This window comes from Ceratotherium simum, chromosome 35, assembly GCF_057802395.1.
Source record: "Ceratotherium simum simum isolate JZ-2026a chromosome 35, ASM5780239v1, whole genome shotgun sequence".
Taxonomy (NCBI): Eukaryota; Metazoa; Chordata; class Mammalia; order Perissodactyla; family Rhinocerotidae; genus Ceratotherium; species Ceratotherium simum.
In genome coordinates this window covers 1,772,930-1,789,341 of record NC_141934.1, presented here as the reverse complement: position 1 = coordinate 1,789,341, position 16,412 = coordinate 1,772,930, and the positions used below count along the sequence as shown (strand labels likewise).

The 16,412-nt window shown below is 48.7% G+C and overlaps 1 pseudogene; it reads right to left on the bottom strand.

The window, feature by feature from the left end:
* Positions 1-9,828: 9,828 nt before the first annotated feature.
* Positions 9,829-13,939, bottom strand: LOC106800084 (tubulin alpha-3 chain-like; annotated as a pseudogene).
* Positions 13,940-16,412: the final 2,473 nt, after the last annotated feature.

Here is a 16,412-nt window from a genome sequence, read left to right as displayed (position 1 = left end):
AAGGCCAGGTGTGGAGGGGGGCTCTGGGAGGCAGCAGCCATGGGAGTGGCCCTCCCTGAGCCTACCCCACACATTCCCCAGTCTTGCTCTGTGCCAGGTATGTCCCATACCCCACATCTGGGTGACAGATGGGATCCAGGCTCTGATGGAGATCAGTGTAAGGGCTGGGGAGCCTTCAGGGGGCCCCTAACGCACTGGGGGGTCAGGGAAGGCCCCAGGAGGTCTGGTGGAGCCTAGAAGAAGAAGCCAGTGTCCCCTGGGCCTGTGGGAAGGAGGGTCCTTCCAGTTGGAGGGCATCGAGTGGGCTGAGCCCTGGGAACAGGAGCCAGGGCAGAGACCAGCTATGTATGGGGCCTTCAGCCCTGGGAAGGACCAGGCCTCTCAGGCCCCTCTCTGTCCCAGGGGCCCAGGCTCTGGCTTCTGCATTGACCCTCAATCCCTATGTCAAGTGGTTGGACCTTCAGAACTGGGATCTGTGGGGCTGGAGCAGAGGCCCTGGCAGTTGCCCTGAGCAAAAGCAGCAGCATCTGTGGGAGTTGCCAAGCCTGGGACAGGTGGGCAGACTGGAGTCTTCCCTTTCCTGAGGGCTGTGGGGCCCCCACAGCCAGGCCTTCTCCCCCTGGACCTGCTGGTGTTGCTAGGGGACCCAAAGCTGGACACCACTCCCTTCCTGACCTGCCCCACCCCATACCGCCTCCTCTGCCGGGCCGCACCCCCTGCAGATGGTGGCCTCTCAATGCCTGAATGCGAGGGGGAGAGTCCTTTGACACAGAGAGACAAGGGCTGGCAGTGGGAGAGGAGGGAAGGCAGGGGGGAGTTTGGTGGGGCTGGATCCAAATGCCACCTCTGCCACAGAAGATCAGGGTGACCCTGGGCAAGCAGCTCAACCTCGCTGAGCTTCAGTTTCCAATCTATGAAACAGACCCAACAATACCACTTAGCCCTCAGGGTTGTGATGAGCATTAGATGCTCAGCAGAGAGTCTGGACCATGTAAGTGCTCCGTGCATGGCCTCTTGGGCTGTCATTACCAGTCCCCAGAGATGTGGCCGTGAGGGCTTCTGTGGGGGTTATATTGCTGCCAGGCACGAGTCATCAACGGGGTGGCTACAGCTCCATCACAGCATCCTCTACAGCACCACAAAGGAGGTGATTTTACTCTTTGATAAAGAAGCCCGTAGACCCATGGGGTAGGGGTGGTGTATCCAGCCGATGGGTTGCAGAGTCGCCATGCAACCCCAGGACAGTCCGCCTGCACAGCACCTTCCACTGCCTCAGGCCTGGGGGATGGAGGAGAATGGAGGAGGGTGGTGCCTTACTTTGGAGCCCACTGACTGGGTAGTGGTGCTGGCCCCCAGATGTGCAGCTGTTGGAAAACCAGCTGGGGGCGGTGGGCACCCAGGTTGTGTGTGCCGTCCTCACAGTGAACCCAGCCACGCAGAAGGTACAGCTAGCAGGGAACGGCCTGGAGGACGAGGCGGCCCAGTACCTTGCTGAACTCCTGCTGGCCCACACGTGCCTGAAATTCCTAGACCTGAGTTATAACCAACTGAGTGAACAAGCAGGGGTCATCCAGCCTGGGCCACCACGGGGCCTATCTTCCTGGGTCAGGGGTGGGTGAAGGTTGGCAGGACCACTCTGAGCATCCATGCTCTGGTGTCTGCTCCCCATATCACACTTCAGGTTCCCCTTTACCACTCCTTCCACACAGAACTCTTACTCCATTCCCTGGATATTTAGTTGCCCGCTGCTGCCTGTGCTGAGCACTGACTTAGCCACTAGGGACCCAGGGTGAACAAAACAGCGGCCCTGGCCTCAGGGAACACATATTAACAAGGTCATTTTCCATAATTATTGGTGCAACAAAAGAAACAAATAGAACGTGTCTCTAGAGAAGAATGGGAATCCCTGCTTAGATGGTGGCCAGGGTGGCCTCTGTGAGGAGGTGACATTGAAGCTGAAATGTGCAGGGTGGGGAGGGATCAGCCATGGCAAGACCAGAGGGAGTACATTTCAAGCAGAGGAACAGAGAGACTGCTGGGAAGATGGCAGTGTAGGAAGACTCTAAACTCCCCGCCTCCTATAGACACAATAAACCTACAACTATCTTTGGAACAATTACCCCTGAGAGAAAACTGCAAACTGGATAAATGAACCCCCGCAACAAGGGACAGTGCTGACTGAGGTGGAAGAGGCAGAAATTCCTTCCTGGAGAGGATAAAGCTACCTTCCAGCCATGCCGCTTCATGACTTGGAGCAATGTTAAGGTACAAAGCATTGCCTGAAGGAGTGGGGGATCTGAGTGGGGAAGCTTTGCCACTATAAGCAGCTTTTGGACTCAGCACAACCAAGACAAGTGTCATAGTATCTCGCTTTGCTGGCTATTAACAACACATAATACCCCCAGAAAAGCCATCGAAGATAAGGGAAAGAAAAGCCTGCTTTTAAAGGGCCCATGCACAATTCCACCTGTTTTGGAAAGCAACCTAAAATCACCAGAAAGGTACACAGTCCTTTGGTGAAAAGAGACTCACTTGATAGGCTCTAGGTGAATCTCAGTGAGATGCAAGACCTCCTCAGGCTGGGACCACTGCCCCAGGGACTGAGAAATTGGTGGCAGCCATTATTGTGACCTAGTACAGTTGTGCTGACACAGATACTGGCAGATGCCATTGGAGTTCTCCCCCTGGCCTATTAGTCCAGGGGTCTGCCCCACCCACTAGAGCACTGATTTAATCCAGCTCAGCTAGGGCAGGCAGCCCATCCCTAGGGACTGGCCCCACCCAACAGCAAGCCCTCAGGCAACTTGTGGGTCCACATAGCCGGGGTGTATGGGGCCTCTACACTGGGGCGAGTGGGTCCACTTCAGTGGGTCAGGGCATGCAGACAGGACAGGATTGCATTCACGGGGTGTGTGGGCCTGTGGGCAGTGGGGCTTGTCAGCTGTAGCAGACTTATGCTTCTCAGACAGCCACATACGGGATCGACCCCACCTTCCAACACCTGAAACAATTGTCTGCTGCCATGCCTGGGGCCAGCCCCACTCAGCTGCACTACTGAGAGCTGACATCCTTGCAGGCTGCATGCCTACAGCAATTGTGAGCCCCTGAGCCTAGCAACCAGCCACACTGAGGGCCTACTCACTTGACACAAAAACTTCAGCAGGAATGTGCTATTAGACCTTGCAGCCAACTGTGCTGGGGGTCCCCACACCCAATAAAGTGACTGAAGGAACCATAGCTGCTGCACACAGCTGAGCATTACAACCAGCCAGCCATGGCGACAGCCTAGCCTCCCCATGCACCTGCAGCAAGAGCAACCCTACCACAACAGAAGGACACATGTAGCCCACACAGGGGACACTCTTGGAACTGGTGATGAAAGAGACGCACACTGCTGGTCCTCATACAGCATCTCTTAAGGCCACCTCTCCAAGATAGGGAGACATAACTGATCTACATAATACATAGATATAAGCACAGAGAAAAGGGCAAAACAAGGAATATGTTCCAAATAAGAGAACAGGACAAATCCTCAGGAAAAGAACTAAATGAAACAGAGATAAACAACCTACTTGAAAAAGAGTTCAAACTAATAGTCACATGGATGCACACTGATCTTGGGAGAAAAATGGATGAATTCAGTGAGAACTTCAACAAAGAATTGGAAAATATAAAAAAGAACCAATTGGAAATGAAGAATACAATACTGGAAATGAAAAATTCACTAGAGGAACTCAATAGCAAAGTAGATGACAAAGAAGAATGGATCAGCAAGCTAGATGAAAGACAAGAGGAAATCACCAAAGCTGAATAGATAAGAGAAAAAGTAATTTAAAAGAATGAGGACAGTCTAAGGGACCTCTAGGACAACATAAAGTGCATTAACATCCGTGTCACTGGTGTCTCAGAAGGGGAAGTGAGACAAAGGGACAGAGAATCTACTCAAAGGAATAGTAGCTGAAAAATTACCTAACCTAAGGAAGGAAACAGACATCAAGATACAGGAAGCACAGAGAGCACCAAACAAGATAAACCCAAAGAGGCCCACACCAAGACACATCATAATTAAAATGTCAAGAATTAAAGATAAAAAGAGAATCCTAAAAGCTGCAAAAGAAAGGCAACAAGATACATACAAAAGAAACCCCATAAGGCTATCAGCTGACTTCTCAAGCAGAAAACTTACTGGCTAGAAGGGAGTGGCATGATACACTTAAAGTTCTGAAAGGAGAAAACCTACAGCCGCGAATACTCTACCCCGCAAGGTTATCGTTCAGAATGGAAGGAGAGATAAAGAGTTTTCCAGACAAGCAAAAACTAAAGGGGTTTATCACCAATAAACCACCCGTACAAGAAATGCTAAAAGGAGTTATTTAAGTGGAAAAGAAAAGACCACAAATAGGAATTTAAAAATTACCAAAAATAAATAAATAAATAAAATCAGTAGTAAAGGCAAAGATACAGTAAAAGTAGCAGATCAACCACCTATGAAGCTAATATGAAGGTCAAAAGACAAAAGTACTAAAATTATCTATTTCTCTGATAAGAGGGTAACAGATACACATGCATAAAAAAGAGATTAAATATGATATCAAAAACATAAAATGTGGGAGGAGGGAAGTAAAAGAGCAGAGCTTTTAGCAAGAGGTCAAACTTAAGAGACCATCAACTTACTATATATTGCTATATATGTAGGTTATTATATATGAACCTCATGGTAATCACAAACCAGAAACCTATAATAAATACACAAAAAATTAAGAGAAAGGAACTCAAACATAATACTAAAGAAAGCCATCAAATCACAAGGTAAGAGAGCAAGAAAAGATGAAAGGAACAGAAAAGAACTACTAAAATACCCAGAAAAAAAAGTAACAAAATGGCAATAAGTACATACTTATCAACAGCTACTTTAAATGTCAATGGACTAAATGCTCTAATCAAAAGACATAGGGTGGCTGATTCGATAAAAAAACAAGACCCATATACATGCTGCATACAAAAGACACACTTCAGACCTAAAGACACTCACAAACAGAAAGTGAAGGTATGGAAAAAGATATTCCATGCAAATGGCAATGAAAAGAAAGCTGGGGTAGCAATACTTATATCAGACAAAATAGACTTTAAAACCAAACTGTAACATGCAACAAAGAAGGGCACTAGATAATGATAAAGGGAACAATCCAACAAGAGGATATAACACTTGTAAATATCTGTGCACCCAACATAGGAACAGCTAAATGTATAAAGCAATTATTAACAGACATAGAAGGAGAAATAGACAGTAACACAATAATAGTAGGGGACTCTAACACCTCACTTACACCAATGGATAGATCATCCAAACAGCAGATCAACAAGGAAATATTGGCCTTAAATGATACATTAGACCAGATGGACTTAGGAGATATATACAGAACATTCCATCCAAACACTGCAGAATACACATTCTTTTCAAATGCACATGAAACATTCTCCAGAATAGATCATGTATTAGGCCACAAAACAAGCCTCAATAAATTTAAGAAGATTGAGATAATACCAAGCATCTTTTCTGACCACAATGGTATGAAACTAGAAATCAACTATAGGAAGAAAATTGGAAAAGCCACAAATATGTGAAGATTAAACAAAATGCTACTGAACAATGATTGGGTCAATGAAGAAATCAAAGGAAAAATAAAAAAAAATCTGGAGACAAATGAAAATGAAAATACCACATGCCAAAATTTATGGGATACAGCAAAAGCGGTTCTAAGAGGGAAGATTATAGCAAGACAGGCCTGCCTCAACACACAAGAAAAATCCCAAATAAACAATCTAACAATCCACCCAAAGGAACCATAAAAAGAACAAACAAAGCCCAAAATCAGTACAAGGAAGGAAATAATAAAAACTAGAGCAGAAATAAATGAAATACAGACTAAAAAAAAAAAAAAAAAAGAAAAAAATCAATGAAACTAAGAGCTGGTTCTCTGAAAAGATAAACAAATTTACAAATCTTTAACTAGATTTACCAAGAAAAAAGAGAGAAGACTCAAATTAAAAATATCAGAAATGATGGGCCGGCCCCGTGGCTTGGTGGTTAAGCGAGCGCGCTCCACTGCTGGCGACCCGGGTTCGGATCCCGGGCTCACACTGACGCGCTGCTTCTCCGGCCATGCTGAGGCCGCGTCCCACATACAGCAACTAGAAGGATGTGCAGCTATGACACACAACTATCTACTGGGGCTTTGGGGGGAAAAAATAAATAAATAAAAATCTTTAAAAAAAAAATGGTTTAAAAAAAAAATATCAGAAATGAAAGAGGAGAAATTACAATGGACACCTCAGAAATACAAAAGATTATAAGAGAATACTAAGAAAAGCTATACACCAACAAATTGGACAATTGAGAAGAAATAGAAAAATTCTTAGAGTCATACAACCTTCCAAAACTAAATCAAGAAGAAATAGAGAATTTGAATAGACCAATCACCAGTAAGGAGATCAAAACAGTAATCAGAAACCTCCCCCAAAATAAAAGTCCAGTACCAGACTACTTCCTTGGTAAGTTCTACCAAACATTCAAAGAATTATTCTCAAATGCTTCCAAAAAACTGAGAGGAGGGGAAGCTTCCTAATTCATTCTACGAGGCCAACATTAAACTGATACCAAAACCAGACAAGGACAACATAGAAAAAGACAATTACAAGCCAATATCACTGATGAATTTTGATGCAAAAATCCTTAAGCAGACAAACAGTGAACATGCAGGCCTATTTTGCAGACTGACAGACACCAGTGTGACCGGGCTATTGGGCCAGGGGAGAATGGCCAGGCTGTGGGGTGGAGAGGCAACAGGGGGCTCCTGTCTCACAAAGTGGCAGATGGCAGGCTGTCTTCCCAGCACATCCATAAGCTCCAACATTCTCACCATCACAGCCCTACACTGGAACCCACTGGGCCCCTGGGCTGCTCTGTGCCTTGGGGTCACCACCCTTGAGAGGCCCCCAAGTGGGCATGGGGCCTTATCACTGTTTCTCTGGGGCATGCCATATGGCAGCCCCCCAGGCTCTGAGGGTCATTCACATCCACACCCTCTCTCCACTGTGCTTCCAGGGGTTCGGCTCCACTGCTCACCACCATCCAAGACACAAGACTCTAACCTGGTCTCTGCTCCTCCACACTGTGTCCATGCTCTTTCCACCTTGAGCATTTGTACCAAAGGAAATGGGGGCTGACGGTTCTCTCTGCGTCTGTCTTTTGTGAGTCACTGGTAGGCTGCGTTGGCCCACCTTCACCCCACCACACGCTCCTGTCTGCTCCCCCTTGGCTCTGGGTAACCTCTTATTACATCTTTGTCACAACAGGTGTATGCAAGCCCTTGAGTGTGAAGCCCAGGGAGGTGAGGCTGGGAAAACGGAGCGCTCAGAGTTCAAGTGTGGCACCACCGTAACCCTCCCCACGCACGAGCAGCAAAGACCCCCCCAGTGCTCTGAGGAAGAACTTTCAAGAAATTCTCCTAAGAAGGGCCGTCCCATCCCTGCAGGAATCCCGGGGAGAATTCAGTTGTCAGTATTAGCATGAACGTGAGTCTGATGTCTTTCTGGAGGAGCCAGGGTCTGCAGAGTCTCTAATGCAGATGGCTCTGTTCGCTCAAGGTGACAAATGGTGACACAGAAGTGACCTAACAGGCCCCTAAGAAACTTCTTTGTGTCTTTTCTCCAAGAATTCGCAATTTCCTGTGGGAGGCTATTTGACCAAGAACCAGGATGGAGTCTGGGGGTCAAGCAGGGCACACCTGCCCTGGTCAGAGCCTGCAGGGTGGACCCTGCTAGGGCGGAGCAGAGGAGAACCCTGGCTGGGGCAGGCCCAATGGGGAGGGGCTGTGACCCAGTGGGCGAGCCTGTTCCCGGGGATGGTTTGTCCCCGTGGGGTCCTCTTGGTCTCGCTGATGCTGTCACCCCCCTGAGCCCAGGGTAGCTACTCCTTTAATCGAGCTCTGGCCCAGGTGTGGCTGCAGAGCTTCCTGGCTGTCTTCACAAAGAGAATAAAGAAAGCAAAGGACACATCAAGGAGTAGCTGAACCTGTAGGCTCCATATGTGGAGTCTCCGTCTGTGTGTGACTCCCGTGGTCAGGGCGAGGCTCGAGCAGACAAGCCTCAGCAGAGCCCAGTCACGGGCCCGGGAGTGACCCTGGGAGCAGGAGGCTTGACCACGGAATGTGTGCAGGATCCTGAGGGAGGGCGGGAAACGTGTGAGAAAGAGCGTTCCAGATCCACATTCAAAAGCCTGACTTCCGTACTTGATGACTGACGTGCTTCCTGATTGGTTCAGATGTGGGCGATCCGGAGAGGAGGAGAGGGGGAGAGGGCCTGGGGGCTGAGACCAGCGGCCCTGCAGGGAGCCATCCTGTCTGCTGGTGGTCAGGGCCGACCGCGTATGCTCTCCAGGGCGGGAGTCACCAGGGTGAGCTCCCCTTCCCCTAAATTGACCACGAGAACGTCCCCCATTGCTCCTGGCATTGCCTCTGTCCTGGGAGGGCCTCCTACACTCTGCCGAGGGCTCCTCTTGGATGTGCTGTCTCCAGGCGGTGCTCAGCCTCAGGACTCAGGGTTGCCACAGGGTCCCCGGCTGAAAGGACCGTGACAGAAATGTCCTCGACGTAAATATTGCTCAGAGCACACAAACACAGTAGGTGCGCGGCGACTGTGGGGCTTGCCCAGGTTCCTGACGGCGGTGTTCTGTCTGCTCAGGGAGAAACAAAGGCAGCAGTGCTCGAGGTGGAGGCCCGGCACTGGCAGAACGCGGCGGCCGGGAAGGACCCAGCCAGAGGATGCCCCGCCAGCCCAGTGCCACCAGGCTGCCCAAGGGGGGTGGACCGGGGAAGAGCCCCCTGGGCGCAGCACCTGAGACGGGCGGAGACTTCTCACGCCACCCAGCTGTGGGCTCCCCAGCCCCCAGCAGAGGCTCTGTGTGGCTTCTCCAGTTGCTGATAAACCTTTTTGAAAAACTGAGGGTCATTCAAGACGTTTTCTATCACATATTGAATATATCAAGGCACAAAGATTTAGAACTACTTCTGTGTGCTGATCCTGTTTATGCTACAGCTGAACTAACCAAGTGACTTAAACCAGTGACTTCACCCTCCTGGACCTCAGGTTCGGCTCTGAGAGAAAATATCCGTATTACTAGGTCTTTAATAAACAGACATCAACACGTTGCGCTTCAAGTGAAAGGTACGTCACTTTTACTGAGACCACAGACAGTGGGGACAAAGATGAATTGTGTCGTGACCTAGAGCTTCTAACCTTCTGTGGGTCACAAATGCTGTGGAGAATCCAAAAAACTCTTTCCCCCAAAAACTGTCCTGACCTGACACATCTGACCCACAGTTTCAGGGATTTTGTGGACCCCCCCCTTCCATGGACCTCAGATTTTGAAACTCCAGTTCTAAGCTTTTATACTTTAGTCCACATGTCCCATCAATGGAGAAGCGTGAAAAATGGCAAATTCCATTGAGAAAGCTAACAGTTTTCCTAGAATTTAGTAAATCTTCATGCTTTGAAACCTTGGGTGGGAAATACTGACCGTCTCGCCCCGGGTCACGTCACGTGAGCAGTGGCTCCTCACTGATGTAGCTGGTGCTCCACCCGCTCCAGCAGCGCAGCACTGTGCGGCCCGGACCAGCCCCCCACGCGGCCCGTCAGGTTGGGGGTCCCCCCACTACTGGGGGTGGATGAGTGTGTCCCCACTGAGCACCACGACAGACAGAGGTTTAACACAGAAACTTTAATAGGTGAGCACACCTGTGACGTTATAGTGGGGAGGATACCCAGGGCTGGCCGCCAGCCACACGCGCCCACTCAGTACTCTTCCCCTTCTTCGGCCTCTGCTTCCACGGAATCCACGCCCACCTCCTCGTAATCCTTCTCCAGAGCCGCCAGGTCCTCGCGGGCCTCAGAGAACTCTCCCTCCTCCATGCCTTCCCCCACGTACCAGTGCACAAAGGCTCGCTTTGCGTACATGAGGTCGAACTTATGGTCCAGGCGGGCCCAGGGCTCGGCGATGGCGGTGGTGTTGCTCAGTATGCACATGGTCCACTGCACCATGGCCAGGTCTCCCCCGGTGACGACGGTGGGGGCTGGTAGTTGATGCCTACCTGCCAGAGAAGGGGAAGAAAGCACTCTGTGAAGCTTCCAGCAAACCCGGAAATGGTGGCTGCTTTCATGGAAACAGAAGACACACAGGTCCCCTCTGGAGACCCAGGAGAAGGCTCAGAGCCTTCTGAGCCCTTCTTGGTGCCAGGCAGGGAGCCAGGAGAGCAGGGTGCTGGTTTCCAGACAAGGAAAATAGGGAAAGAGGAGCCTCAGAATTGGCCACCCTGGCTAGGTCCTGAGCTGCCTCAAGGTCTGTGTCCCAGCAACTGTGACATGTGATAGGTGCCCAGGTGACAGGACAGTCTTCCTTCTGAAAAGAGACACTGCTTTGGATTCTTTGTACGTTATTTTCTGCACAGGCTTCAACAAGATGGGGATTAATTTCTGTGGCTGAAACCTTTTCCACCCAGACAGATTCAGAGTACACAACTGTGGTTGTATCACGAGCGATGGTCATACCCCGTTTTCCCACCAAACAAGCCAGCCTGTGCAGAGCAGGGTGACAGGCACACCGTCAGAGGTCCTGGGACTGCTGCCACCACTGCACCAGGAGGTGGTCTGTGTGTGTGCTAAGTAGGAGGAAAGGGGTGACGTTCTAGAGCTGGGACCAAAGAGGAGGCATTCCAAGTTTCAGATCCAAGGGACAATGTGACCAGAGGTTTTGGCAGCAGCACGCAGGGTCAGCAAACGTTGTCTGTAAAGGGCGAGACACTACACATTCTAGGCTGGGTGGGCCACGTGGTCTGTTACAGCTCCTCAGTTCTGTCTTTGCAGCAAAAGCAGCCACAACAATACGCCAATGAGCAGGTGCGGCTGTGTTCACACACAACTTATTTACAGAACCAGGCGGCTGGTCCACCCACCATGCTGACCCCTGAGCTGGAGGAGGAGGACCAGAGGAGGAAGGCCTAGGTCAGAACCACCGCAGCAGGCCCAGCAGAAGCAGTGAGGGTCTGAGCTAGCAGAGGAGGTCTGAAAAGGCTCAGGGAAGCACAGTCCTGAGGGAAAGAATCCACAGGGTTCGGTGACCGATGATTGGACAAAGCTGGAGAGTGACAGCAAGGTTTCATCTTGTATCCAGTAGAAGGTGGGGACAAACTGTGGTCCGAGGCAAACTCAGGCCAGAATTTCTGGGCTTACCAAGAGAAAATAAAGATGTTGCCATTTTCTTCACAAAAAGATTCATGGTAGTTTTTCTTTAAATCAAACACCACACAGGACATTTAAATTGGATGTAGTTTCTACATACTTATGGAATGAAGTTAAGATTTAGTGACAGCAATCAGTTTACAGTAATTCCTCAATTTCAAATGTCCATAGGAATTACCAAAATGCCCTGAAAATGTCTACATTTCTCAGTCCAACCTACATTTCCCACACTAATTCTAACACCCAAAAAAGGGAACAAAAATTCTTCAAAAAATTTTCTATTCTGTTATAAAAAAAATTACACTAACCACAGATCTATAGTGTGATGACTCAGGAAGAAAGTTCAAAAGATGCCACTGAATAAATGATCACTCTGGTTCCCTAATTTATGACCAAGAGCCAAGCTGCCAGGGAACAGGGGAATTCTCTGCAAAGGGCAGCATTCTATTGCAGGGTCTGCTGCTTGCTAACAGGTAGACCCTCTCCACATCACCCAGACCTACCTCAAATCCAGTCGGGCACCAATTCACAAACTGGATGGTGCGCTTGGTCTTAATGGTGGCCATGGCCATGTTGACGTCTTTCAGGACCACATCCCCCCTGTACAACATGCAGGAGGCCATGTACTTGCCATGGCAAGGGTCACACTTAACCATCTGGTTGGCTGGCTTGAAACACACATCGGTGATCTCGGCCACAGACAGCTGCTCGTGGTAGGCTTTCCCAACTGAGATAACTGGGACATAGATGGCCAAGGGGAAGAGGATGCAGGTTATGGGACCAGGTTAGTCTGGAATTCCATCAAGGTCACATTCAGTGCCCCATCGAATCACAGTGAGGCCATGATGGAGGCCATGATCTGCCCCATCAGATGACTGAGGTTGGTGTACATGGGCTGCTCGAGATCCAGGTTGCACTGACATATGTCATAGATGGCTTCGTTGTCCACCATGAAGGCACAGTCAGAATGTCCCAGGGTCGTGTGAGTGGTCAGGATGGAGTCGTAGGGCCCACCACGGCCGTGGAAACCTAGCGGGCTGGATAAAGGCAAATTTGAGCTTGGACTTCTTGCCATAGTCCACCGAGAGGCACTCCATGAGCAGATATGGAAACCCACAGCCAGTGTCACCCCTGAGGCTATGGAAGATGAGGAAGCCCTGCAGACCCGTGCACAGATCTGTCTGAGACAAAGCACAGAATGCGAGCCAACACCTGCAGAAGCCACACCGCCCACCTCCAACCAGCCACGGTCACTTCTCTTCCTCTGCAAGATCATACAACTCACATCCTCCCCAGTGAACATGCATTACACTTAGAGGCAGAGGAGAGAAGACATTAAAGACGTATGGATGCACTGCAGCCACACTGGAGAGTCATCAGACTGTGCACTCATGGGCCTCGGTTTTGCCAAAATGTCCTCCTGGTCACAATCCAAGGCCTACCCTCCCGTCTAGGACAATGTCCACAGGAAGCCTTCTCAGCGCTCTTCTTACCAGTTTGCGGATCCGGTCCAGGACCAGGTCAACGATCTCCTTGCCGATGGTGTAGTGGCCTCTGGCGTAATTATTGGCTGCATCTTCCTTCCCGGTGATCAGCTGCTCCGGGTGGAAGAGCTGCCTGTAGGTCCCTGTGCGCACTTCATCTACAGAGGACACAGGGGCTGCGAGTCTTTATGGCCTATTGTTAACTCACCCGGGTGGACAGATTCGGGACTGTTCCATTCTCCCAAGTACATGCTGTTCCTTGTAGGTCAACAGCATCAGTGTCTCCTAGGAAAGTCTCCGTGTAATACACAGACCACAGCTGCAACCTATGCCTCTAGGAGAGTAAAGTCAACTCATGTACAAATGCCAGTGTGACTGGTTTCCAAAGAAGGGAACAGAGTTCTCTCATCTGCACGCAGGCAATTCTACATGTGCATGTTTCTTTCATACCTGTAGCTACAGCCAAGGGTATAATTAAAACTCCCTTACATACTAGACAGTTCACAGCATGACTTTTGCTGGGCATCAGGGTACTCTATGTGGCCTGGGTCTCATAGACTTTAGGGTGACATTCTGTCATCCCCTGGGTGGCCACTGAAAGGTGCTCTCTTTGCAGCTCTCCTTGGAAACTACCTCAGACTCCTAATCTGGAGGAACCCAACGAATATTCTATACTTACCTTTCTATGTATAAGATGCAGGTCAGGACTCGTGCACCAGCCTGAGAGAGTGCACAGCATTAAGGAGGGACCCGGGCACCCTGCAGACAGGGTCTACACAACCACCTGACTGGGGCTGAGGTGGCCACGAGTGAATCTATCCCCAGCCCATCTTCCTGCTGGCCAACCTTACAGTAGATTTTTTTTAAATTAAGAGCCTGAGTCCCACAGACATTTCAAGCACTAACCTTCTAGTTTCTCACCTAATATGGCCACGGGTATACACGTATACATCCATCCTTTATGCAGAGGGATCAAAGGAGCTTTAGCCAAGCTCTCCCACCATCCCAGGACAGGTGCCCTGAGTGCCCAAGTACCTACCGACCATGGTGGGCTCCAGGTCCAAAAACACTTCTCCGGGCACTTGCTTGCGAGCCCCAGTCTCGCTGAAGAACGTGTTGAATGAGTCATCCCTACCACGGATGGTTTTGTCACTTGGCATCTGACCTTCGGGCTGAATTCCATGTTCAAGGCAGTACAACTGCCGATCTGGACCGCCGCCTGCCCCTCGTGTATAGAGATGTACTCATGCTGGGACCCAGAACATAAGAGACCCCTCATCTTTAAGGCAATTGTCACTCTATGACATGCTAATGAGACCTGATATCATAAATTAATATTTGTAAAATATTTTGGTGTCTGAAGGTTTTCTCAGACATTCCATCCCATGACCTGCCAATGATCATTTCATATCTGAACACCTGCCCATCCAACACAGATAGAGACATGTTGAACTATGAATAGGAGTACAGCCATTATAAACTCGTCTTCCAAGCAATCAGTAAGTAATGTTAAAAATTAACATAAAACAAGCAGTCAAGAAATTTTCCTTCCACCTAATGATCGATTTACCACCCTGCTTTAAGCAATTCCTTAGAAAATCAGACAAAATATATGAAATAACAGTTTTTGGTCACTGAAAAACAGGCAGCAAAGACAGCAATTTCTCAGAGCAGAGAAACAAAGTCAGCCATATTCCTGCCCCAGAAGACTGCTGGGGGGTTCCAGGCTGCAGCAGAGGGAGGAGGAACCCAAAGCCCAGGATTTCCCCAAGTGGAGAAGAGAGAATTTGGGGTTTAGGGAGGCCACGGCAGCTAGAAACCACAGTGCTGATACCAGAGGGGAGAGAGCTGCATGGAAAGAGCTCTGTGGAGACCAGCGGGGAGTCCCATGGAGCCCACAGCTGAGTGCTGCTCCTGAGCTCATTGTGTGTGAGGGGCTCCTGAGCTCACAGCCACCATGGTAGAAATATCTCTCCCTCACAAAGCACTGAATGGAGTCCTCAGAAGTGGGGCCAAATGAGGCCTACACTAAAGGCTGTTCTGAACCCACCTAACTAAGTCAAAAAGCAAGCCTCAAAGGATCCAGCTGTTTCCAGGTATATTAATAGCATCCCAGAAAAAAGCTTACAAATAGTTAAAGGGCTACCAATAAAATCTAGCACCCAATAATGTAAAATTCATAATGTCTGGTATCCAACCTAAACTTACCAGGTATACAAAAAAAAATTTCCAGAAAGTATGACATGTGAAGAGAAAAAGCAGACACAGGGCGCAGTGATGTCAGCATAACGGCAGAGTGAGCTCTTCCCTTAGACTCTCTCTGCTAAGATACAACAAAAAGGAAATTCATAAACCTACAGAGGACATTCACACAGCACAAAAGATGTCTGAGAGACCCATGTAGCCATACATCTGAAGGTGGAGGTGCTGGAACCCCTGGGAGGAAGTGGAAGGATGTAAGGGGATCTCCTCTCCTTCCTTGGCAGCGACCCTCAGTGCAGGACTGCATGCGCCTCTGAGAAAAGAGGGGGAAAGGGCAGCTCTCCATGGGAACGCCTTTGCTCTTCATGTTCCCTCAAAGCCCATGGGAAAGTTCCACACAGAGGAGGCTAAGCTATTGCAGAGGTGTCTTCATCAAGCCAGTACCCAAGGAGAGCAGAGAGTGAGGATACAACAAGAAGACCCCTGGATCGTGCATGTGAAAGAGAGCACCCCTCCCCCCACCTGGCACTCCAGCTCAGCTAGTTGGTCAGAGATCCTGTGCATATGTTAAAAAAGCAGCAGCTGCAAGCAAGCGAGCAAGCAATCACAGATGAGCCCTGTCAGTGTAGAGTCCAAAGGACAGGCACAGATACCAGGGATTGTGGTGGGCTCAGAATCCACAGCTCCTGACCGCACCCCTAGTGGCAGGAGGTGGAATCTGTGACCAAATACTATCACTATGTGAAGGCACAAATCCACACCAAAAAATAGTATGAAGAAATATATTAATACTCCAGACAAGAAGGAATATGACAAGCACCCAGAAATCAATCCTGAATGCACAAAAATTTACGATCTAAATGACAGAAAATTCAAAATAGCTATCGTAAAAAATCTCAGCAAGTTACAAGAAAATACAGACAGACAGTTCAATGAAATCAGGAACAAAATTAATGAACAGAAGGAATTCTTCACAAAAGAGATTGAAACTATAAAGGAAAAACAATCAGAAATGGAGATGAAAAACACAATGGATGAGATAAAGAAAAATATGGAGTCCCTGAATAACAGAGCTGGTATTATTGAGGACAGAATTAGCAATCTGGAGGACAGAAATATAGAAATGCTTCAGATGGCGGAGGAAAGAGAACTAAGATTAAAAAGAAATGAAGAAATTCTCTGAGAAATATCTGACTTAATTAGCAAATGCAACATACGAATTATACGTATTCCAGAGGAAGAATTGAGCAGAAAGCTTGTTCAAAGAAATAATAGCTGAGAACTTCTCAAACCTGAGGCAGGAGCTGGAAATACAAGTAAAAGAACAGAACTCCTAATCATATCAATGTAAAAAGACCTTCTCCAAGGCATATAGTAGTAAAACTGGCAAAAGTCAATGACAAAGAAAAAATATTAAGGGCAGTAAGGCAG